This window comes from Callithrix jacchus, chromosome 4 (genome assembly GCF_049354715.1).
Source record: "Callithrix jacchus isolate 240 chromosome 4, calJac240_pri, whole genome shotgun sequence".
NCBI classification, from domain to species: Eukaryota; Metazoa; Chordata; class Mammalia; order Primates; family Cebidae; genus Callithrix; species Callithrix jacchus.
Window position 1 is genome coordinate 22,660,563 of NC_133505.1, and position 23,449 is coordinate 22,684,011.

The 23,449-nt window shown below is 43.7% G+C and overlaps 1 long non-coding RNA gene across 3 annotated transcripts; it reads right to left on the reverse strand.

The window, feature by feature from the left end:
- Positions 1-1,297: 1,297 nt before the first annotated feature.
- LOC128931706 (uncharacterized) lies at positions 1,298-22,074 on the reverse strand. 3 transcript variants are annotated; one of them, XR_013533767.1, is made up of 6 exons: positions 19,525-22,074; positions 18,664-18,714; positions 17,916-18,041; positions 16,545-17,652; positions 6,998-7,070; positions 1,298-4,285 (listed from the first exon to the last, which is right to left on the reverse strand). It is a non-coding gene; the product is annotated as an uncharacterized LOC128931706 (long non-coding RNA). The 3 variants fall into 3 exon arrangements; XR_013533766.1 differs by having other exon boundaries at positions 16,545-16,655; positions 17,495-17,652; positions 18,664-22,074; XR_013533765.1 differs by having other exon boundaries at positions 18,664-22,074.
- Positions 22,075-23,449: the final 1,375 nt, after the last annotated feature.

Sequence of the window (23,449 nt, forward strand, 5' to 3'; positions counted from 1 at the left end):
TATCTCATTGTGGTTTTGATTTGCATTTCTCTGATGATTAATGATGAGCATTTTTTCATATGTTTGTTGGCTGCTTGTATGTCTTCTTTTGAGAAGTGTCTTTTGCCCATTTTTAAATGGGGTTATTTTGGTTTTTGCTTGATCAATTGTTTAAATTCCTTACAGATTCTGGATGTAAGACCTTTGTCAGAGGCATAGGTTGCAAATATTTTCTCCCATCTGTAGGTTGTCTGTTTACTGTTTTTTGTTTTTGTTTATATACAGAGTCTCACTGTTGCCCAGACTGGAGGGCAGTGCCACAATCTCAGCTTATTGCAACCTCTGCCTGCCGGTTCAAGCAATTCTTCTGCCTCAGTCTCCCAAGTAGGTGGGACTACAGCCACCTGTAACCATGCCCAGCTGATTTTTCGTACAGACAGCGTTTCACCATGTTGGCCAGGCTGGTCTTGAACTCCTGACCTCAAGTGATCCACTCATTTCGGCCTCCCAAAATGCTGGGATCACAGGCATGAGCCACCGTGCCCAGCCTGTTTGCTATTTGATAGTTTCTTTTGCTCTGCAGAAGCTCTTTAGTTTAATTAGATCCTATTTGTCAATTTTTGGTTTTGTTTCACTTGCTTTTGAGGACTTAAGGCTGATGTCCCAAATGATGTTTCCTAGGTTTTCTTCTAGGATTCTTATAGTTTGAGATCTTACATGTAACTATTTAATCCATCTTGAGTTAATTTTTGTATATAGTGAAAGGTAGGAGTTAAGTTTCATTCTGCATATGGCTAGCCAGCTATCCCAGTATCATTTATTGAATAGGAAGTCCTTTCCTCATTGCTTCTTTTTGTTGGCTTTGCCAAAGATCTGATGGCTATGGATATGTGGGTTTATCTCTGGGTTCTGTATTCTGTTCCATTGATCTACATGTCTGGTTTTTGTATAATATTATACTATAGCGTTTTGATTACCGTAGCCTCATAATATAATTTGAAGTCAGGTAGTGTGATGCCTCTGGCTTTGTTCTTTTTGCTTAAAATTGCTTTGGCTATTCAGGCTCTTTTTTTTTTTGGTTCCATGTGAATTTTAGAATAGTTTTTTCTAGTTTTGTGAGAAATGACACTTGTAGTTTGATAGGAATAGCATTGAATCTGTGAACTGCTTTGGGCACTAGGGCCATTTTTATATCAGTTCTTCCAGTCCATGAGTGTGAAACATTTTCCATTTGTGTCACTATAATTTTTTTCAGCACTGTTTTGTATTTCTCGTTGTGGAGATCTTTAACCTCCCTAGTTAGATGTATTCCTGGGTATTTTATTATTTTTCTGCAGCTACTGTAAATCAGATTGCAGTCTCGATTTGGCTCTCAGCTTGAATGTTATTAGTATAGAAATGCAACTGATTTTTGTACAATGATTTTGTATCCTGAAACTTTACTGAAGTTGTTTATCAGTTCCAAGAGCCTGTTGGCGGAGTCTCTAAGGTTTTCTATGTATAGAATCATATCATTAATGAGGAGAAATAGCTTGACTTCTCTTTCTATTTGGATGCCTTTTATTTCTTTCTCTTGTCTGATTGCTCCGGCTAAGACTTCAAGTACTATGTTGAATAGGAGAGGTGAGAGTGAGCATCCTTGTCTTGTTCCCGTCCTCAAGGGGAATGCTTCCCACTTTTGCCTGTGGGTTGCTATTTTGAAAAACAGTTTGGCAGTTCTTTAAAATGCTAAACAATTATCATATGATCCAGCAATCCCAATTCTTGGTATATACCCAAGAGAAATGAAAAATATACATCCACACAAAAACTTGTACATGAACGTTCATGGTAATATCATTCACTAATAGCCAAAAAGTGAAATCAAATGTCCATCAACTGATGAATGAATGAGCAGACTGTAGCATATTTATACAATGGAGTGTTATTTGACAATAAAAAGAAATGAAGTGTTGATACATGCCACAACATGGATGAAACTTGAAAACATTATGTTCAGTTAAAGAAGCAGTCACAAGAACCAAATATTATATGATTCTATTTGCATACAATGTCCAGAATAGGCAAATCCACATGGTAGGGAGTGATCAATGGTTGCCACAGGGTAGGGGAAGGAGTGAACCGGGAGTGACTGTTAATGGGTATGGGATTTCTTTTAGTGGAAATGAAAATGTTTTTAAATTAAGTGGTTGTGATGATTGCACAATCATGTGAATACACTAAAAAACATTAAATTGTACACTTTAAATAGGTGAATGTGTGGTTTGTGAATTATATCACAATAAACATGTTAAAAGGAAAACAAGACCAAGTGTGAAAGCTGGAGATCCTCCTTGGTAGCATATAGAGAGTCTCCTCTCCTTTAGTGGAGGGGCAGAGAAGGCTAACCCAGACTTGGGATTCACATTATAATAGTAATTGAGTTCAGCAGAAGGTTGAGCAGCAAGGCAGATCTCCTCCATCAAGGTTGGGCAGTGCCTAAGAAACAACAGGACCCTGATACATGGGATGAGGACATCTGGGTTCATGCACCCCAGACTCTTGCATCTCCAGATTTCCCTAAAGCTTCTGAGCCTTCCACGTGGCTCACCTCTCTCTGTAAGGCTAGCACTCCCCACTTGCTTGGAAACTACACAAGGGCTTCTTTCCACAAGATAACAGGCCTCCCCTTTCCCATTCAGAATCTGTCCCTTTTCCCCTTCTTGCCACTGAGCCAAGAAGCAGGGTTAAGTCTCGATCTCACAGGGCTGGGGATGTGCTGGGTCTGCTATAAAGAGAAAGAAATGTACCCTGAGGAGAAGCAGCACCTCACCTTCATGTAGTATCATAAGCTGGGAGAACCACTGAGGCTGGATTCTGAGGGTGCATTATCCAGGAAGTCAGAACTCAAGGTTGGATGAGGGTTTATTGGTTTGGGAGCCCCCTTCTGGGATACAGGATTTAACGCACTGGCAAGGATCTGGGAGATGGGACACACACACCCTGGATGCATGAAAAAATCAGTGGTCCACAGTAAGAGAGGTAACAGTGCCAGAGCCACCATGCCAGATGGTGGCCAGGGGGAATGAAAGCTCAGAGAAATGAGCATGCTGGTGTGATCTCTGTTATGGGAGAATCACGAAGGATGCCCCGTTCTCACAAGCACTAAGGATCTTGCTGGGGCAAGATGCTCCATGACACTCAGGAGACCAATGATGGCTCTGCAGTGCATGCTGGCACAGAACTGAGTCACTGATAGGAAAGGGATGGTGAGTTAGCTGCCCCCCACCTCCACAAACAGAGGCCAGGTCATGTCACTGTCAAAAGCATGTCACTGTCAAAAGCCAGGTGGATGCAATGATCACAGTGAGTGGCAGGTCAGAGGGCAGCCAGGGACACTGACCCACAGAGAGTTAGAGAAAGGATTAACAGAACACAGTGTCCCTAGAAGCCAAGTAGATGGGCAGCCATGGGACACAAATCAATCTGCACAAACAAAAGAAATCAAGGATGGATGAGCTGGAGGCTGAGGGCAGTTGCCTCCAAAACAGTCATCATCAATTTTTCTGTTTCTAGACCCAAGACGATTTTTAGGCCCAGAACCCATTGATGAATAGAAAGCCTGAGTCCCCGGAGAGAAGAATGCTAAACAATCACAGGAAATGTACTTGGTAATGAGTCTCCCGGTTCTTTCAGAGGGACATGCAGTCACTTACTCAGGAAAGAGGACACCAGAGAAAGGGGAAGGGTCAAACATCCCAAGACTTTTTGTTTCAGAGTCCAAGTTGATGTTGATACACAGTAACCCAAGGTGGCATCACGCCCACTCACTGTTAGAGAGGGACACATGTGAGACCAGGAATTCTGGCCTTGGGCTGACGCGCAGTAGTGCACTGGTTTCCAGGACCCACCCAAGGGTCATTTCCCCAATATCCAAGGGTCAAATTGCCATAGGCTTACCTGGTAGTCTCTTCCATCCGTTCCTTGGCCTGCTATGAGCTCTCCTAGTACGGAAGGCAAAGTAGAAGCTATAGAAACTGCCCCCCCAAGACAACAATAATGTTCTCCAGAGAGAATGACTGAGATTACAGCCAGTCTTAAAAGACCCAAAGGGTCCTTAAGCAGATTTAATGTGGCCTGAGGTCATGACATGTGGCCATTCATCTGGCAGATGCATTCTCCTCTGTCCTCATCAAAAAAAAGTAGGCTTAGGTCCAGGTGTGGTGGCTCATGCCTGTAATCACAGCACTCTGGGAGGCCGAGGTAGACAGATCACTTGAGGTCAGGAGTTCGAGACCACGCTGGCCAGCATGATGAAACCCTGTCTCTATTTAAAAATACAAAAGTTAGTTGGGTGAGGTGGCACACACCTGTAATCTCAGCTACTCAAGAGGCTGAGGCAGGGGAACCAATTGAACCCAGGATGTGGAAGTTGCAGTGAACCCAGGCCCACCATATCAATGACATCACGCTCAACGAACTGGATAAGCAAAATGGGCACATGAATAGGGTGGCAGGGATGGAGGCTAAGCACATGCCCAGTGAGACAGAGCAAGACTCCGTTTCAAAAGAAAAAAAAAAGACTTAGACAGCTATGCTTTGACTATTTGTCCCCTCCAAAACATATGTTGAAATTTAATCCCCAATGGGGCAGTATTGAGGTGGGGCCTTTAAGAAGTGATTGGGTTATGAGGGCTCTGCCTCATTTAAGTGAATTAACCCATTCATAAATTAATGGACTGATGGCTAATGGATTACTGGGTTTTCATGGGGATGGAACTGGTGGCTTTATCAGAAGAGGAAGAGAGACCTGGGCCAGCATGCCCAGCCCCCTCACCATGTGATACCCTGCGCCACCTCAGGACACTGCAGAGAATCCCCACCAGCAAGAAGGCCCTCACCAGATACCGCCCCTCAACTCTGGTCTTCTCAGCCCCTGGAACTGTAAGAAATAAACTTCTTGTCTTTTTAAAGTACTCAGTTTCAGGTATTCTGTTACAAGCAACAGAAAATGGACTGAAACACATTCACTTGAAAGAGTGAACCATGTTACATTTATGGCCTTGGTACAAGGCTGTGTTAACGCTCCCGTCCTGTCACAGTAAAGTCTGAGGAAACCAGGACCAGCTAGGCATCCTGCAGAACAGCACCCTGGCCCATATCGATGACTTCATGCTAAATGAACTGGGTAAGTAAAATGGGTACATGAATAGAGTGGCAGGGATGAAGGCTAAGCACATGCCCAATGACAGGCTTCCACGTACCAAGGAGATCCAGTTTTTGCCACTCTGAATGGCAGACCTGCCAGCAGCAGGGACCAATGCTGAGCCCCTGATGTGGTGTTATCCCTCAAAGTGACCAATCAGTCTCAAGAAGGGACAATGATTCATTTTAGCAGGAACAGACACATATTATAGATATGGGACAGTCTTTTCTGCTCTTAGGCACTCAGCCAACACCATGGTCTAAGAGCTAACAGATGGTTGGTTGCATCCAGCAACACAGGAGTCTACATAGCATCCTATAAGAGAAAGGGATCCGCTTTATAGCAAAGGAGGTGTGGGCAGTGAGCATATGGCTTTGGAATACACTGGCCATATTTGAACTGCCCCATGAGAAGGTGCTGACCTGAGAGAGGAATGCTATGGCATGTGGAAGACAAAACTGACATTCCAGCTTGGACGTAATATCACGGGAGGTTGAGTGGCATCCTCTTGGCTGCAGCGTACGCTTTAAACAAGTGACCTTTATATGACACCGCATTTCCAACTGGGAGAATACATAGATCCAGGAACCAAAGGGTGGAAGCGGAGGTACCCTACTTACCATCACTCCCACCTGGGGGATTTGCTCCTCCTATCCCTACACCTCTGGGCTCTGCAAGTTTGGAGGACCCCAAAGGGGTAAATGTTCTCCCAGTGGACACAGCAAGTCCCATTAAACTCCAAGGTATGACTCAAAACTGGGCATGTTAGACACCTCCTGCCAAAGATCGGCAGGTGTGAAGAGGGATGACCATCCTGGCAGGGGAAATTAATCTTGATTGTCAGGAGGTTTGGCCATCATTATACAATAGGATCAGGAATAAATAAATCTATCTGCTTGGACATCTTGGTCTTTCCTTGATTTTTTGTTTTACTTACATGGGCAAATGCGGCAGCCACAGCCTAAGAAAGGCATGATGACCAGAAGTTCAGATCCTCAGGAATAAAGGGCTGGGTCATGGTCCCAAGCCACAGAGACCAGCAAAGGTGCCAACTTAAAGAAGGAATCTCAAGAGGAAAGTAGAGGAAGATGTCAACAAACATTAGAGCAGTGTCAAAGGTTAGAGCTGCAGTGTATTCCACTGAGTTCCAGCTTCCAGATGTCCCAAAGTAAGATGCCCTTTGGAATCCTGGAGGAACTGCGCCCAGTCCTTATACAAGAAGCTGCATGCGAGCAGCCTGGGAGCAGGCTGTGGTGGATGCTGAGGTGCGCTGCTCAGACCCCTCCAGCCCACACAGCGATTCCCTCTGCTGAAGAGAGGTGTTTTGTATGAGGTCACACCAATTCCCAGAGTGCCCCAAATCCACTGATTGATTCTTACATGTATATAAAGGCCCCTCGTCCCAACTAGGGACAACTCTGAAGGCTCATCCCAGCTCCAGAACATCCTAGAAGACCATTGAGATAGCAGCTCAGCTCAGCTTCTGCCTCCACTCAATCCTGACTCCTTCCCTTCCACAGTGATGATCCCAAGAGCATCCCTAGTAAAGCCCCCATACGCTCATCTCCATCAAGGAACCTACCTTGTGACAATGGAGTCTTCATCTTCTCTGACATGTACCACAAATATAATATTCATCATTTCCCTCTCTGTGCTCTCTTACAAGAAACAGCAAGAATGTGTGCTCCACCAGAACCAGGAAAGAGCCTGGGATCCAGGACAAGAATCCAGCAAAGGAAAGAGGTGAAAGGAAGCTCAAGCAGGCATCTGGGAAGAGGGCCTGGGGCTAAGGAGGGATGTCTCTGAGGAGAAGAAGAGGCAACCCATAATTACCTGATGTGTTTAAGCACGTTGAGAATATACTAGGCTTGCACAGCTCCAGCAGGGAAATCGAAGCCAGAAGAACCTAGGAAACCAAGCAAATGAATAGAAGAAGAAATTAAACAATTATTAGCATCTGAGAAGCCAAAAATTACACAAGAAACAAAATAGAATCTGAGTTCACCACTTGGCTGGGTAGTGAACTCAGAATACGTATATTTGCTTGGTCCTCATAGAGCAAACACTAAATATTGATTTAACAAAAAATGATGCTATTAGGAAAATAGAAAGAGAAGCTAGTTTATACGTGCGGAGGGTGACACGACAGGGCTAACTCCTGCTTTCTTCACTCAGAAGCCAATAGATTTTGTCTAAAGTTGAAAAATGTAAGAGAAAAATACAATAAGCTCTTTCTGCTGTTGCTGTTTTTGTTTGTTCTGTGACAGAGTCTCACTCTGTTGCCCAGGCAGTGGCGCCATCTCGGCTCACTGTGATCTCAACCTCCCGGGTTCAAACAGTTGTCCTGCCTCAGCCTCCTGAGTAGCTGGGACTACAGGTATGCACCACCACACCCAGCTAATTTTTTGTACTTTTTAGTATAATAGAGACAGAGTTTTACCATGTTGGCCAAGCTGGTCTCGAACTCCTGGCCTCTTGTGATCCACCCACCTCGGCCTACCAAAGTGCTGGGATTACAGGTGTGAGCCCCCACACCCGGCCAAGCCAGTCATTTTGACAGAAAAAAAGAAATACCATAAGAAAGAACTAAAAAGATTGGAAGTGGCAGTTCTGGTGAGAAGAAATTCAGGGAAGGAAGGGGGAAAGGAGCGGTTCTTTTCGTTGTAGATTGGGTGGTAGACCTATTTGACTTTTCAGAACTATGCACATGCGTTACTTTAAGATAATAAATACCAATGTCTTAAAAGTACAAGAGCTCCATAAATAATTGACTTGTTTAATATAGACCAATGGATTATTTTATTTTCAATAAAAAATGCCAGGAAGAAGGAGTAAATTGTCACCACCAAATAACTCACAGCTTTTCCCTTCCTACTTTCACCATAGCCCCCACCTCCCATGACCAGCTGAGCATTGGAAGCAGACCAAAGCCAGGGCCCTGAGTCCCTGCTGGGACTCCCGCCTACCAAAGATGCTGCCCCAGAGTACTGGTGCTTCATTGATTTATTTAAGAGACCTTCAAATCCAGTTATTTCATTCAGAAGCTATTTTTTTTTTAATTTATCATGGAAATGTTCAAACATTCACAGAAGCTGGGTGTGGGGATACCCACCTGTAGTCCCATCTACTCCAGAGGCTGAGGCAAGAGAATTGCTTAAGCCCAGGAGCTGGAAGCTGCAGTGAGCCATGATCATGCCACTGTACCCCAGCCTGGGTGACAGAACAAGACCTCATCTCTTACACACACACACACACACACACACACACACACACAAAGTGGGAATAAAACCCTTTTACCTATTTCCCACCGTAAACAATTACCAACATTTTCCTAATTTATTTGCCTTCCTACCCTCACCCTGCCTCATTTATTTTACCAGGATTTTTTTTTTCTCGAGACATAGTCTTACTGTGTCACCCCACCCAGGCTGGAGTGCAGTGGTGCCACCATGGCTCACTCCAGCCTTGACCCCCAGGCTCAGATGGCTCTTCTACCTCAGTCTCCTCAATAGATGGGACTATAGGCAGGTACCACAATGCCTGGCTAATTAAAAAAAATTTTTTTTTTTTTGTAGATCTAGAGCCTCTCTGTGTTGCCCAGGCTGGTCTTGAACTCCTGGACTCAAGTGATCCTCCTTGCCTCAACCTCCCAAAGTACTGAGGTTAAAGGTGTGAGGTACCACGCCCAGCCTGACTGGACATTTTAAAGCCAAACCCAAGCATTATGGTATCTTACCCACAAATAGTTTAGTATGCATCTCCAACTGATAAAGACCTTTTTTTCCTTATAATCACCATGCTGGTATCATACTTAATAAAATCAGCAAGAATTCCCTAATATCATCTAATACTGACTGCAGTTACGTTTTGCTAATTGCCTCGAAGGGGAGATTTCGAAGTTGTTTTGTCTGAATCAGGATTCGAATAAGGTTCGCACATTGCATTTGATGGTTATGCCTCTTTGTTCTCTTTTATTCTCTACTAGCTCCTTTCTGTGTGCTTCCTATGTATTGATTTGATGAGGAACGTATGTCCTTCATCCTGTAGGATGTGCTACCTTCAGGGTCTAGCTATTATTTTGCCATTTAACCCATTCCTCTAGCTCCTGCGTGTCCTGCTTATTAATCACAGAGTCTAGATGTCTGAGAAGATTCAGGATCAATTTTAAGACAAGAATACTGGCAGGTGATGCCATGTACATATTTCCTGTTGTACCACCTCATAACACTCATAGTTCTGGTGGCCCCACTGTGAGCATTGCCAAGGCTGGTCATTAGACTCACATGGTGTTGGCCTCATCTCTCCAGCATACAGTTCTCTACCCACATTCCCCCAAAGACTTTACTATCTGTGAGCACTGTTTCCAAAGATGACCACTAGCAATTGCTCCTACCTCTGGCCCCAGAATCATGGGAACTGGTGACACACATCAACCTGGATTCAGAATTGATGGCTAGGTGCATGCCTTTCTTTCCTCTGTAGAGCATGAGTGCCTACTGCAGTCTTACCATTGCACGTTGGGTGTGTGGATTGGGGAATAACTTGTCCTTGTTCCTCATAGATCTCAGAGCAACAGGAGCCGCACCTGAGGACCTGATTTAGATGAAAACATCCTGCACTTTGAGAAGATGCCAAAATGGAGACAGTTGTAAAAGGGGGAAATTGTATTTTGTATGCAGAATGGACAGGAATCATTATGGCCAGAGGATAGACAGCAGCAGATTGTCCCCAGGGAGAGACATTTTCCATCAAGAGTGGGAGTCTATTCTCCCCACCCCTGTGAATCTAGGCTGACTTTGTGACTTGCTTCAACCAATAGATGGTGACAGAGGTCATAATGTGTCACCTGTAGCTTTAGTCCTTAAGAGACCTGATAGCTTTGATGGTTCCTGTCTCTGCTCTCGTGGAAGCCAGGCACAGGACAGGCTGTTGAATGATAAGAGGCTACCTGAAGGAGGACTGAGGCTCTGTGGTGACCACAAACACCAAGGCTTGTGCATCAAGAGTGGGGCCACTGTGGACATTCCAGCCCTGGCTGGGCTCCCAGAAGAATGTGGTTGCTTGAGTGACCCCACCTGCCACCACGTGATGGTGGTTTGTGATGTAGCCATAGATGGCTGAGGTAGCACCTATTGATGACTGTGCCTACGCTCATTAGGATTTTAAAATGTGATTTTCTAATTTCTTCTTAACGTAATTAATTAACCTGCCACTTAAAAAAAAAAACAGTGGCTCCTTAGATGATTCTAATAGGCTTCCAGGGGTACAGATCTAGGCAAACACAGCTATCTTCCCCCAGTAGCTATTTGTTCACCCTGAAAGAGTCAACAGAGGAAAGGACAAACACTTGATGCTCGCCTTTCCTTATGAATTTTCAGAATAATGAATCGGCGCCCTAGTAATTCCAATTCAACACTGTGATTTGGGTGGTTTTGCTTTTATTGTTTGTTTTGGTATCATTATGAAGCACTGGGTGTTTATGTATATCATGTATTTTAACCCACTGCTGTTATTATCCTTATTGATGCTCCAGTTGTCCCTTCTTTGGCCTGGGGGAGATGCCAACTCAGGCTGGCACTGTGTCCTTGTGACATGACCCCATTAGTCTTAATAAATTCCTTGCTCTCTGGCATAACAAGTTTCCCTAGGTTTACCCAATACATTTCCTTCCCCAGACCCAGAATCAGCCATTTCTCCAAGGAGTGTTAGTTCCTTCGGTGGGAAGTAGAACCTATTTATTCTTAATTTACATTCAATCCCAACAAATTTAAGAGATTAAATTTCCTATCCCCGGATGCCTAGAAATATTACGTTAGAAATGGGCTGCTATAGACATACACTCGTCACTATGAGAAGGACTGTTATTACCTACTGATAGGAAATAAACTGGAAAAAAAAATTATGAAAGGCAGACATAAGGACTCAAAAATGTCAGCAATCCAGCTCAGCTTTAACCATGCATTCTCCAAAGAGAGTTCTTCGATGTCCCCATTTGAAATTAATCTTACATTTTATTTATATTTACATTGTGCTGTTTATCAGGTTGTTGTTGTTTTGACCTGCGTTTGCCTAGATCAGTACCCCTGGAAGCGCCTACAGGAATCATCTAAGGAGCTGTTTATTTGAAAAGAAAAATAAAAGGCGTTGTCTAGCTCCCAGTCTCAGAGATTCATATTCAACTCATCTGGAATGGAACCCAGCCTTCTCTATAATTTTTGAGCTTGTCAGATGATTCTGCTAGATAGCCAGGGTCGAGAATCACTGGTGTAGCCTGTGATCCTGGAAAGGTTGAGGCTCACTAAGTAATCCTTGTATCTTCCATAGCAGTGTTCCTAGAACTGCCATTCATTACGTGTTTGCTGAATTGAATTGAGTTTGAAGAGACCAGAAACCCTGAATCAGAAATGGTTCATCACTCCCAGGATGACAAACTGTAGAAAGTGTTTCACCTCAACCCCTCAAAGGACTAGTCCCATAGCTATATGGGAAACTTGACTGTCCAGAACAATGTATTAATAAGGGTATTGGATAGCTCAGGTTCTCATATATTTGGATTTTTCTTTTTTTACTGTATTGTAGGAAGTTTTATCCTAAAACATTGAATCTGCTGTTAGAAGCATATGTTGAAATGACCCCTATAGAGGCAGTAGCTGGAATTTGCATGCAGACAATAATGTGGAAGTTAAAGTAATGCGGCCTGGAGATGAAGTGACTGTGGTGTGGCCAAGGCCAACAGAAGAATCTTCAAACACTGTCATTGACCTTCATGGTGGCACATGATTCTACACTGTCTGACTTTACTTCCTGACATCCCTTGTGTGCATGTGGCTCGTTGAAACTTTTGATGGGAAAGGAACAAATATCCCTTACGTAGCCTGCCTGTCTGTATTCCATGAGCACTTGGTGGTATGTTAGCCATAATACAAACTCAATACATGAGTGCTGAGCCTTTCCAAAGGAGCTCTGCGTGTGCTTACCACCAGCCCTCTGGGATGAGGACTGTAGCTAACCACATCTAGGGCCACATATTTCACTCTCCTCATCAACATCAGACAGCCACAAAGACATGGGAAATGGGACCCTTTCTACTTTAGGAGAAACAAAGAACTACAATTTTCTCTAAAAATAACCTAGATTGGAATTTTCTTCTACCCATGAGAGCACTATGTTTATGTATAGGCAGCTCCAAGACCTGTGTCAATAATATTCTGAAACAATGCTTCACTTTAATAATCACAAGTAATAAGCATTACATTTTCATTAGTTTTGGAAATTTTTTATCCTAACAAAGCCAGGATCTTCCTTCCCCTCATATAATACAGCAGTCCTATATTAAGATGCCTACAGAGGAACAAAAAGTAAACTAGGGATATTAGTGCCCCACTCCAGGAAACGGGGACAGCCTAGGAGGGTCCAGAGACTCTGAGACTTGGTCTGGGGGAAAGCCTCATTTTCAACCCATGTATCTATTTCCAATACCTGCAAGGAGACTAGCTTAGAATAAACTCTAGAGTCGAAGTCAAGCCTGAAAAGGAAATTCGGCATCTCTAATGAAATTAGAAAAATTTCTTAGAGCCATTTTAGGATTGAATCAGAAACCTGACTGATCTAGGGCCCAAATTACATTACACAGAATAACCTACTTCCAGTGGACAATGAAGGCATTATTTATCTGCTGTCTATCAGGATTCTTCCCGAAGGTAAGTATAGATTTGCTATGTAATTCCCGGGCAGGCTCCTGAAAGTAAGCCTTTGTCCTTTAGTGCTCCTCAGCCAGGTGAAGTGTTTGAGAGAGTGGGAGCAGTTTTGGTGGTCACAATAACGGAGGGCATTACAGGCACCTAAATCGAACCCAAGGATGCCATATATCCTGTGATGCATAAGATAATCTCATCAGAGAACCGTCTTGCCTAAACACTGGTAACGCCTCTTCTGAGCCTAATAATTAATTATTCGCAATTTTGGAACAGTGATAGGAAAATCTGGAAATTGCCTGCAGCACAATACCAACAAAAAGAAGTTTAAAATCAAAAGCAAATCCAACACTAGACAGGTGATATAAAGACAGCCCGGGAAATTATCGGGTAAATTTAAAGACTGAAAAAAATTACTACTATTTACATGAAAGAGATTTTCTGTAATGAAGGAGCCTGGTCTAGATTCTCTTATAGATAGAAAGTTACTTAATTGGGCTGGGTATAGTGGCTCATACCTGTAATCCTAGGACTTTGGGAGGCTGAGGCGGTTGGATGATGAGGTCAGGAGTTCAAGACCAGCCTGCCCAACATGGTGAAACCCCATCTCTACTAAAAATACAAAAGTTAGCCAGGCATGGTGGTGGGCACCTGTAATCCCAGCTACTTAGGAGGCTGAGGCAGAAGAATCTCTTGAACCCAAGAGGCAGAGGTTGCAGTGAGCCAAGATTGGGCCACTGCATTCCAGCCTGGGTGACAGAGCAAGACTCCATCAGAAAAAAAAAAAAAGAAGAGGAAAGTTACTAAATTATTCCACTGGAAGTGCTTGGTTCCCTTTTGTATTTTTAATTTGTATTTCTTGTACCTAAAACTAAAAATGGACACCTATAAAATTGAATGCAATTGCTTTCAAGAAAATACAACCCAACTGAAGTGCTGAGACTCAGTGCTTTTGAGAAACATGGCTTCCAGGAGGATCAGGCAGGAGCAATGAGAAATGTACCCTGAGTAGCCTTTCAGCAGGAAAGATCATTCAGCATCCCAGATCAATCCTGTGTTAGGTCAGTGCCCCAAATTCAAGAGGCGAGGTGCATTTTGCTTAATGCACTAGCTGTCCAGGTATGTTAAAAATGGCTACCAAAATATGTAAATAAACATGTCTTCATTTATTAGTCAAATATTTGCTGCATAACTACACCATGGTGCTGATAGAGCTACAGCGTTTTTCCAATATATATTCTGGTTCCACAGAGCTGAACAAAAGGATGAGTGGAGGGTAGTGATAGAGGAAAACAGCAGGAAACAGGAGAAAATGGGCCAAGCAGAATGCAGTGGGGTGGATTTTGCCTTTGTACCTCAAATCATCCTTGGAAACAGTCTTCAGCAAAGGCTGGTGTCATCGGGTGGTATATGTCCCTGACAGGTGTCAGTAAAAAAGCCAGCAACTTCTCCTGTCTAAATCATCTCTCATGTTTTCTGGAGCCTCATGCTCCAAACAGCTTCTTGGTACCCTGAAGGATGTGCTGCAGCTATTCTTGGTTGGCCCACAAGATTTTGTGTTACAGAGATTCTGTTCAATTTGTGTTTATTGTTAATATAGCTATTGAACTGCTTATCCAGAATAAATCTGAAGACATGGTAGAATTTGGATAACACTTTCCAGAGCTAAAATATAAACTGCAGGCCACAAGAGAATGGCTGGAGAGCTCTTTGAAGAAGAATCTTAGATTTATTTACAGGTGATGAGGGCGGACTGGGTAGAAGCCAATGATGATATAAGCCAACATTAGAAGGGGTCTGAAATTGCTGAATACTCTCGCAGTTTCAGGAAGTAGCGTGAAGTCCTGATGGGTATTTCCCAAGACAGTTCAGGACTCAGGAATGAGACTAACTCTCTGGGCCTTCCATTGTCCTAGATGAAAACGTCAGTTATTACAACAGAGGGTATCTTCCCAGATGGAGCTTCCAGAAAGCTCTGCAAGCCACAATCAGTATTTTGCTGAGTAGCATCATATCACAGCAGAACAGCAATTCTGAAACTTAGGATTTTCCTTCCCTGGATATATTAATTGATTATTTGACCAAACAATTCCTTCCTAAATGTTGGCTCCTTTGGTGGCTATAGAAGAATATTCTCTCATGCCTGTAATCCGAGCACTTTGGGAGGCCGAGGCGGGCAGATCACCTGAGGTGGGGAGTTCTAGACCAGCCTGATCAACATGGAAAAACCCTGTCTCTACTAAAAATACAAAATGAGCCAGGTGTGATGGCACATGCCTGTAATCCCAGCTACAGGAGGCTGAGGCAGGAGAATTGCTTGAACCCGAGAGGTGTAGGTTGTGGTGTGCCAAGATCATGTCATTGTACTCTAGCCTGGGCAACAAGAACAAAACTTCATCTCAAAAAAGAAAAGAAAACTATTCTCAGGACTTGAAATGGTGAGGTGGGGCCGGGCGCGGTGGCTTACGCCTGTAATCCCAGCACTTTGGGAGGCCAAGGCGGGTGGATCACACGGTCAAGAGATCGAGACCATCCTGGTCAACATGGTGAAACCCCGTCTCTACTAAAAATACAAAAATTAGCTGGGCATGGTGGCGCGTGCCTGTAATCCCAGCTACTCGGGAGGCTGAGGCAGGAGAATTGCCTGAACCCAGGAGGCGGAGGTTGCGGTGAGCCGAGATCACGCCATTGCACTCCAGCCTGGGTAACAAGAGCAAAACTCCATCTCAAAAAAAAAAAAAAAAAAAAATGGTGAGGTGATTATCTAAAATTTGGGGGCAGGGAGTTTAGAGATCTTTTAGACTGACGTAGGACCCCCTCCTACTCCCTGTGCAGAAGGGACAGAGAAAGGGAGTAGCTTAATCCTGCAAGAAATATCAAATGCTTCTACTTCACCATAAGGTATTTTTGACCAATGACAAAACCACTCCCATGGCAGGGTGCAGTTGCTTTCACTTTTACTGAGGTCATTTAAAAGCAAAAGCATTGAAACAACTAAGCAAAGAACAGGGAAGAAAGAAGACACCACTAAGAGGCTGCATCTACTGCTTTAACAGTAACACCTGTGAAGCGTTGGCTGCCAATGAGACACTGTCTTCACCACCAGCTGGGTAGAAGGTGGCCTGATAGGTCTGCCCAAAGGAACATCCAGCCTCGATAACACACACACACATGCACACATGTACCCGGTCTACTCCCCTGCTATCCCACTGGCCATTGGGTAAATGGCCAGTCGGATAGCAGACCAGGAGTAGACCGGGTACATGTGAATTTCACACCCCAGAGTTAGGTAAATTACAGCCTGGCAGTTTAGAGGCCTCAAGGCTCATACACTTGAAGTCATGATCTCATCATTTCATGCACAGATTTCATCCCACTCCCCTCTCAGACTTATCTCAAGGACAAGACAGAAACAAATCTATCTGATTGGTAAGCCAGCTGTCAGTCAAGTTAGCCACAAAAATATTTTTTGACTTACTGATTATTTGATGCATAGGCACACACAATTATTTTCAGACCGTGGGGAACAGACATTCATTACGTGATATTTTCTCAGGAGGACAAAGCCTAAGGCAAAAGCCTATAGTTACCTCCCACATTCTGTTGTGACAGCTCTTGACCTGGTTTCCAGCTTACAGTGGCACAGATTAGATTTGGAAGGCAAGTCTTTCAAGAACAGAACTCACCTCGTCTCATGGGAGCTTTGGCTGTCTTGGCTTGTCTAAGCTTCTTCAGATATAGATAGTTCGAGTCCATATCATTGAGCTCTGGACTCATCCAAATTTGGGCCATCATTGCTGGAAGATTTTTGATTTATGTAAATGTCTTATATCCCACTGATAAATTTACCTTAATCAAACCAGCATCTTTGAGAAGTAGGCCTGGGAGTAGTAAATTTTCAGGAGTCCACTTATGAAGGCCTGCTCTACCACCATGGTATTGGGGATATCAGTTTGAAGATTTGGAAGTGTTCCATTGGAACAGTCAACCCAAGGTCAGGGTAAGTAGGTCTTTCAATTCTTATAGGAAAAAATTTTTAAGTCTGTTATTGGAGAAATTTGCAAGGGACAAATCGGAAATGGATTCTATAGCTGATGCCTGTGGCACACCATGTCCCTTCCCTTCGGTTTGTCTAGTTTCAGTGCAACTGTGATGTGTGCGTGCTGCCGGTGACTCACATCAAGTGCATTTCTCAATTTCTCAGGGTCCCTGTACTTTGCTGGCTCAGAGCTTTCCCCAAAACTATGTTAATCAGCTCTGCTTCAGTCATTTGCAATCTATATTTGCAATCCATGAACATTTATCAGTATTACATTTTTAATGCCTAAATAATAGTTCACTGTGGCCAGGTGTGGTGCCTCACATCTGTAATCCCAGCACTTTGAGAGGCCAAGGCAGGTGGATTACGAGGTCAGGAGCTCGAAACCAGTTTGGCCAACATAGTAAAACCCCATCTCTACTAAGAATACAAAAAAGCCGCCAGTTGTGGTGATGTGCGCATTAATCACAGCTACTCAGGAGGCTGAGGCAGGAGAATCTCTTGAACCTGGGAGGCAGAGGTTATAGTGAGCTGAGATTTCACCATTGCACTCCAGCCAGCATGACAGTAAAACAGGCAGGATGCAGTAGCTCACACCTGTAATCCCAGCACTTTAGAAGGTCAAGGCAGGCAGATCTCCTGAGGTCGGTGTAAGGTTTTTAAACTGACTGCACCATGGGCTGTACCACAGTTAGGCCATGGTGACCTCCATGACCCACACGTATCCTCTGGATGGCCTCCTGGAGCCAGAGAATCTGAAATAACAGAAAAACCACAAAAAGAAGGAAAATGGCTGCTCCCGTAGAGCCCAACTAACCAACTTTGCAACATTCCACCATTGTTCCTGTCTAAATCATTCCTGCTTTAACTGATAACCCAACCTTGTGATGCTGGACCTTATGATACCCACCCCCAGCTACACCCCCTGGCTTAAAAAAAAAAAACCCACCTGTACCCCACAGAAAAACTCTTCTACTTCCTAAAAAAATTCAACAAAAACACTTCAAATATCTCATACCAACAGACTGCTGCTCTTCTTCACAGGCATGGGCCACCACCCTCAGCTAATATTTTGTATTTTTAGTAGAGACAGGTTTCACCATGCTGGCCAGGCTGGTCTCAAATCCCATCCTTATACGACTTCCTAAAAAGACAGAAAGGAACTAAAACATAAGACCTTCAATAGCTTTCTTATAATAACCACCAAGAAATGTAACGGGGAAAGATCCCACTAACATAAAATACATATAAACAATTTAAACAAGAAAAGTTTGAGATAAAAGGCAAGGTGGAGAAAAAGTGTTCAGATACATATATAACCACCTTTTTATATAAAGCAGCCAATTACAAATCAGTAAGAGAGGACTGTCATTATAAAAAGTCGTGGGAGGAGGAGTTGGATGCTAGTCCATACTATTTCACAGTTGCCAGCAAGAAAAACACCAGGAAAGAAGATGGTGAAGTGGCAGATTTAGTATTTATGTGAAACTATATAGTCATCCATCAGTAAATAAGGGGATCGTTTCCAGGAACCCCACATATGCCAAAATTCATGCACACTCAAGTCCTTCCCTAAGAAACTCAGTATAGGAAAAGTCAGTCCTTCCTATACGTGAATTTCACATCCCACAAATACTGTATTTTCCATTGACCCTTGGTTGAAAAATTTTTAGGTATAAGTGGATCCACTCAGTTCAAATCCACGCTATTGAAGGGTCAATTGTAGTTAAAAGAAACCCCTATAGGACCAATCTCCTCAACTCTACCTGTGTTTTGAAAAGACGGAGTGGAAGAATGTTGGGATCTCTTCTCTTCCTCTACAAAAGAAGTAAAAAATGTAATTTTTTTTTTTAGACAGAGTTTCGCTCTTGTTGCCCAGGCTGGAGTGCAATGGCGAAATCTCAGCTCACTGCAACCTCCACCTCCCAGGTTTAAGTGAGTCTCCTGCCTCAGCCTCCCAAGTAGCTGGAATTATATGCATGAGCCACCATGCCAGCTAATTTTTTGTATTTAGTGGAGGTAGGGTTTCACCATGTTGACCAGGCTGGTCTTGAACTCCTTACCTCAGGTGATCGACCCACCTTGGCCTCCCGAAGTGCTGGGATTACAGCCATGAGCCACAGTGCCCAGTCTTAAAATATGCATTTTTAAAAATAGAGATGGGGCGGGGCACCATGGCTCATGCCTGTAATCCCAGCATTTTGGGAAGTTGAGGTGGGCGGATCACCCTAAGGTCAGAAGTTCAATACCAGCCTGGCCAACATGGTGAAACCCCATCTCTAGTAAAAATACAATTAGCCAGGCATGGTGGTGCTTTCCTATAATCCCAGCTACTCAGGAGGCTGAGGCAGGAGAATTGCTTGAACCCAGGAGACAGAGGTTGCAGTGAGCTGAGATTGCACCACTGCACTCCAGCTTGTGCGTTTGAATCCTGATTATAGATATTAAATCATATTTTAAGGCTAATAGGTTACATTCTAAAAATTAAGTCTTTAATGCATTCAATTTCCATGTCTTATTAAGTAAAAGATTCACAGAGGTGAATCAAGGAATAGGTGGTTCCCCCAATGGTTTGTTGTGTTGATTTGGTGGTGTTCTAAAGAAAGGCTAGGCATGGTGGCTCACACCTGTAATCCCAGCACTTTGGGAGGCCGAGGTAAGCAGATCACCAAGTCAGGAGTTCGAGAGAAGCATGGCCAGTATGGTGAAACTCCATCTCTACTAAGAATACCAAAAAAAAAAAAACCCTAGCCGATCATGGTGGTGTGCACCTGTAGTCCCAGCTACTCAGGAGGCTAAGGCAGGAGAATCACTTGAACCCAGGAGGCGGAGGTTGCAGTGAGCCAAGATGGCGCCACTGCACTCCATCCTGGACAATAGAGGGAGACTCCATCTCAAAAAGAAAAAAGGGGAGGAACTATCCAAGATGGCCAATCGCTAACATCCCGGGATTGCAGCTCTCAGGGAAAGCCCGGAGAACTAGAGGACACCACACTTTCAGACAAATTGTGGTCGCTCACGGAGCAGAAGATCCCCCAGTGGAGGAAACACACGGGTGGCCAGCGCGACTCTCGTGGCTGGTGCAGCGGTTCCGCCGGCACCTCCGCGTGGCAGCTCTTGGAGCAGAGTAAACAGGTTCGGAGGACCCGCACTGGTCCCCAGCAGGACACCAGAGCCCGGCGCAGCGGCTGTGATGGCACCTCCGCGCGACAGCGCTCGGCGCAGAGTAAACGGGACCTGTTCCCCTTCTGACCGAGGTTTGGAGCCCCGGGAAGGCAGAGTCGTCTACTACGGACACAAGAAGGAAGCCCGACAGGAGAATCCTGGGCAGAAAAGCACCATCAGTTTTAACGCCGCTGCTCTGGCCCTGGGAACTAACAACCTGGACGTCCACTCAAGAGACCTAATCTGAAAGTTGGTAATTTCAAAGAAGACAGGAGGATAAATTTACAATGACGGGAAGAAACCGGCGTAAAAAAGCTGAGAATACTCAAAGTCAGAACACCTCTCCCTCTAAAGATGATCACAGTTCCACATCAACAATGGAACAAGGCTTGATGGAGAATGAGCGCCTCCTGATGACAGAATCACTCTTCAAGGAATGGATAATAACAAACTTCGGTGAGTTAAAAGAACATGTTGTAGCCCAACGTAAAAAACTAGGAACACTGAAAAAAAGTTTGATGAAATCCTACTGAGAATAGACAACTTAGAGAGGAGTATGAGTGAAATAATGGAACTGAAGAATACAATACAGGAACTCCGAGAAGTATGCACAGGTTTAAACACTCGAATTGTTCAAGCAGAAGAAGGGATATCAGAGGTCAAAGTCCAACTTAATGAAATAAAACGCGAAGAAAAGATTAGAGAAAAAAGGATAAAAAGGAATGAGCAAAGTCTCCAAGAAATGTGGGACTATGTGAAAAGACCAAATTTACGTTTGATAGGTGTACCTGAATGCGACGGAGAGAATGAATCCAAGCTGGAAAATACCCTTCAGGAGATTATTCAGGAAAATTTTCCAAAACTAGCAAAGTAGGTCAACATTCAACCCCAGGTAATACAGAGAACACCACAAAGATATTCCTCAAGAAGAGCAACCCCAAGGCACATAATCGTTAGATTCACCAGGGTTGAAACGAAGGAGAAAATACTAAGGGCAGCCAGAGAGAGAGGTCAGGTTACCCACAAAGGCAAGCCTACCAGACTTACAGCAGATCTCTCAGCAGAAACTCTACAAGCCAGAAGAGAGTGGGGGCCAATATTCAACATCCTCAAAGAACAGAACCTTCAGCCCAGAATTTCATATCCAGCCAAACTAAGCTTCACAACTGAAGGAAAAATAAAATCTTTTATGAACAAGCAAGAACTCAGAGATTTTATTACCACCAGGCCAGCTTTACAAGAGCTTCTGAAAGAAGCATTACACACAGAAAGAAACAACCAGTATTAGCCTTTCTAAAAATACACCAAAAAGTAAAGAGCACCAACATAAAGAAGAATTTACACCAACGAATGGATAAAACAGCCGGTCAACATCAAATGGCAGTAACCCTAAATATAAATTGACTAAATCCCCCAATCAAAAGACACAGCCAAAACCCAATGGCATGTTACATCCAGACCTGTTTCACATACAAGGATACACAAAGACTCAAAACAAAGGGATGGAGAAAGATTTACCAACCAAAGGGAGAGCAAAAATAAATAATAAATAAAAAGCAGGAGTTGCAATTCTCGTATTGGATAAAATAGATTTTAAAGCAACAAAGATATAGTGGTAAAAGGATCAATGCAACAACAAGAGCTAACGATCCTAACACCCAGATACGAGACTTAGATTCAATGAGACAGAAAATTAGTAAGTATATCAAGGACTCGAACTCAGATCCGGAACAAGTAAACTTAATTAATATTTATAGAGCTCTCCACTTCAAATACACAAAATATACATTCTTGTCAATACCACATCACACCTATCCATAAGTTTAAATGAAACATTGATGGGCCATTATTAATACCCAATTTTTTTCAAAATAAAGCAATATTTCCATTTACTCTTCCTCTTTCTCTTCCTTCCTCTCCTTTACTTATTTTTTTTTTCTTTCCTTCTCTCAAAAAAAAAGAAATCAACTTGTAAACCTCTAGATTCAGGTCAGCAATGTCTCTCTCATTGCTTGATTTCCTTCCTTCCCTTCCCTCCCTCCCTCCCTCCCTCCCCGCTTCCTCCCTTCCTTCCTTCCTTCATCCCTTCCTTCCTCCCTACCATCCTTCTACCCTCCCTTTCTGCCTTCCTCCCCCCCCCAAAAAAAAAAAAAGAAAAAAGGAAAGAAAAGGAGTGCACAGAAGGGCCAACAGCAAAGGGAACAAATACACAAATTCCCATGTCCTGCAGGAAGAACACAGTTGTTTAGGATCCCTCCACAATTCCCCGACTGCTTCCAACCACTTCTGTCTCTCTCCTCATGGACTCTGTAGATTCCCCTGGATCCATGAACCAAGAAATCTCAGCTACGAGTCTTAGAGCTGTGAAGTGGATTTTCCAGGAAGATATTCACAAAGGCTGCCATGGTAACACTTCCTCACTGTTTTTTTCTCCATTGGAACTTCCATTTTCACCATCAGAATAAAGAGAGACAGTGAAAGGGCATTTAGAATGACGGTGTCTGTCTGGAATGATCATGGAATTGGTTGTGCCTGGGTCATACAGCGAGTGGTCAAGAATTAATAGCTCTAAGTACCTGCCAGGAGATTTGCAGTAATTATTTCCTCTTACAGATTTAGAGCTCTAGAACCCTAAGAACTCTGGTCCTCCTCACTTTATAGATACAGGAACTGAGGCTCTGAGAAAGAAAATGACAAGCCCATAAGGTGCCAGTGAGAGGCAGGACCAGCAACAGAACGTGGCCACCTGATTTGGAGCCTAGGGCTTTGGCACTGCCACCTGCCTCCCTACAGCCTCTGCTTCCTGCAGTAATAGCTAGATGGAACATGGAAAGTGCTCAAGTCTTGTGAACACACTATAAATGGTAGCATTTGACTAGCCTTCCCTGCTCACACTCACTCACACACACTTGCTTGATGTGAAACAAGTTACAAAATTCTCAAAATACTTCTCAGTGCATGCGTCATCTTAATACATAGATGGGCATGAACATGACCTCCTGTTTGTGAACCAAACAGGAGAAGGAGGCTGAGGCAGGAGAATCACTTAATTCCGGGAGGCAGAGGTTGCAGTGAGCGGAGATCAAATCACGAGAGAGATTTGCTCTGCTTTGGTTCTCAGTGCCTTCAGAGAAAGTCTGTGGGAAAGCCCCTCCTCACTTCCCCTCTCCCTTCCTTTCGGACCCAGAAGCTGAGAACTCATTTTTCTCAGTCAGTCATTTTCACAGCCTAGTCTATGAAGAATGTCACTGTGTGATAAAATCCTCACCAAACCTTGGCAAAATGAGAAAAAAGGACGATGCAGCAAGTTTTTCAAAAAGCCATGTTTCTGAAGTTTAAAGGACTGTCCTTCATTCGAAATTAAGTCCTTCCTCCTTTGTATGTATG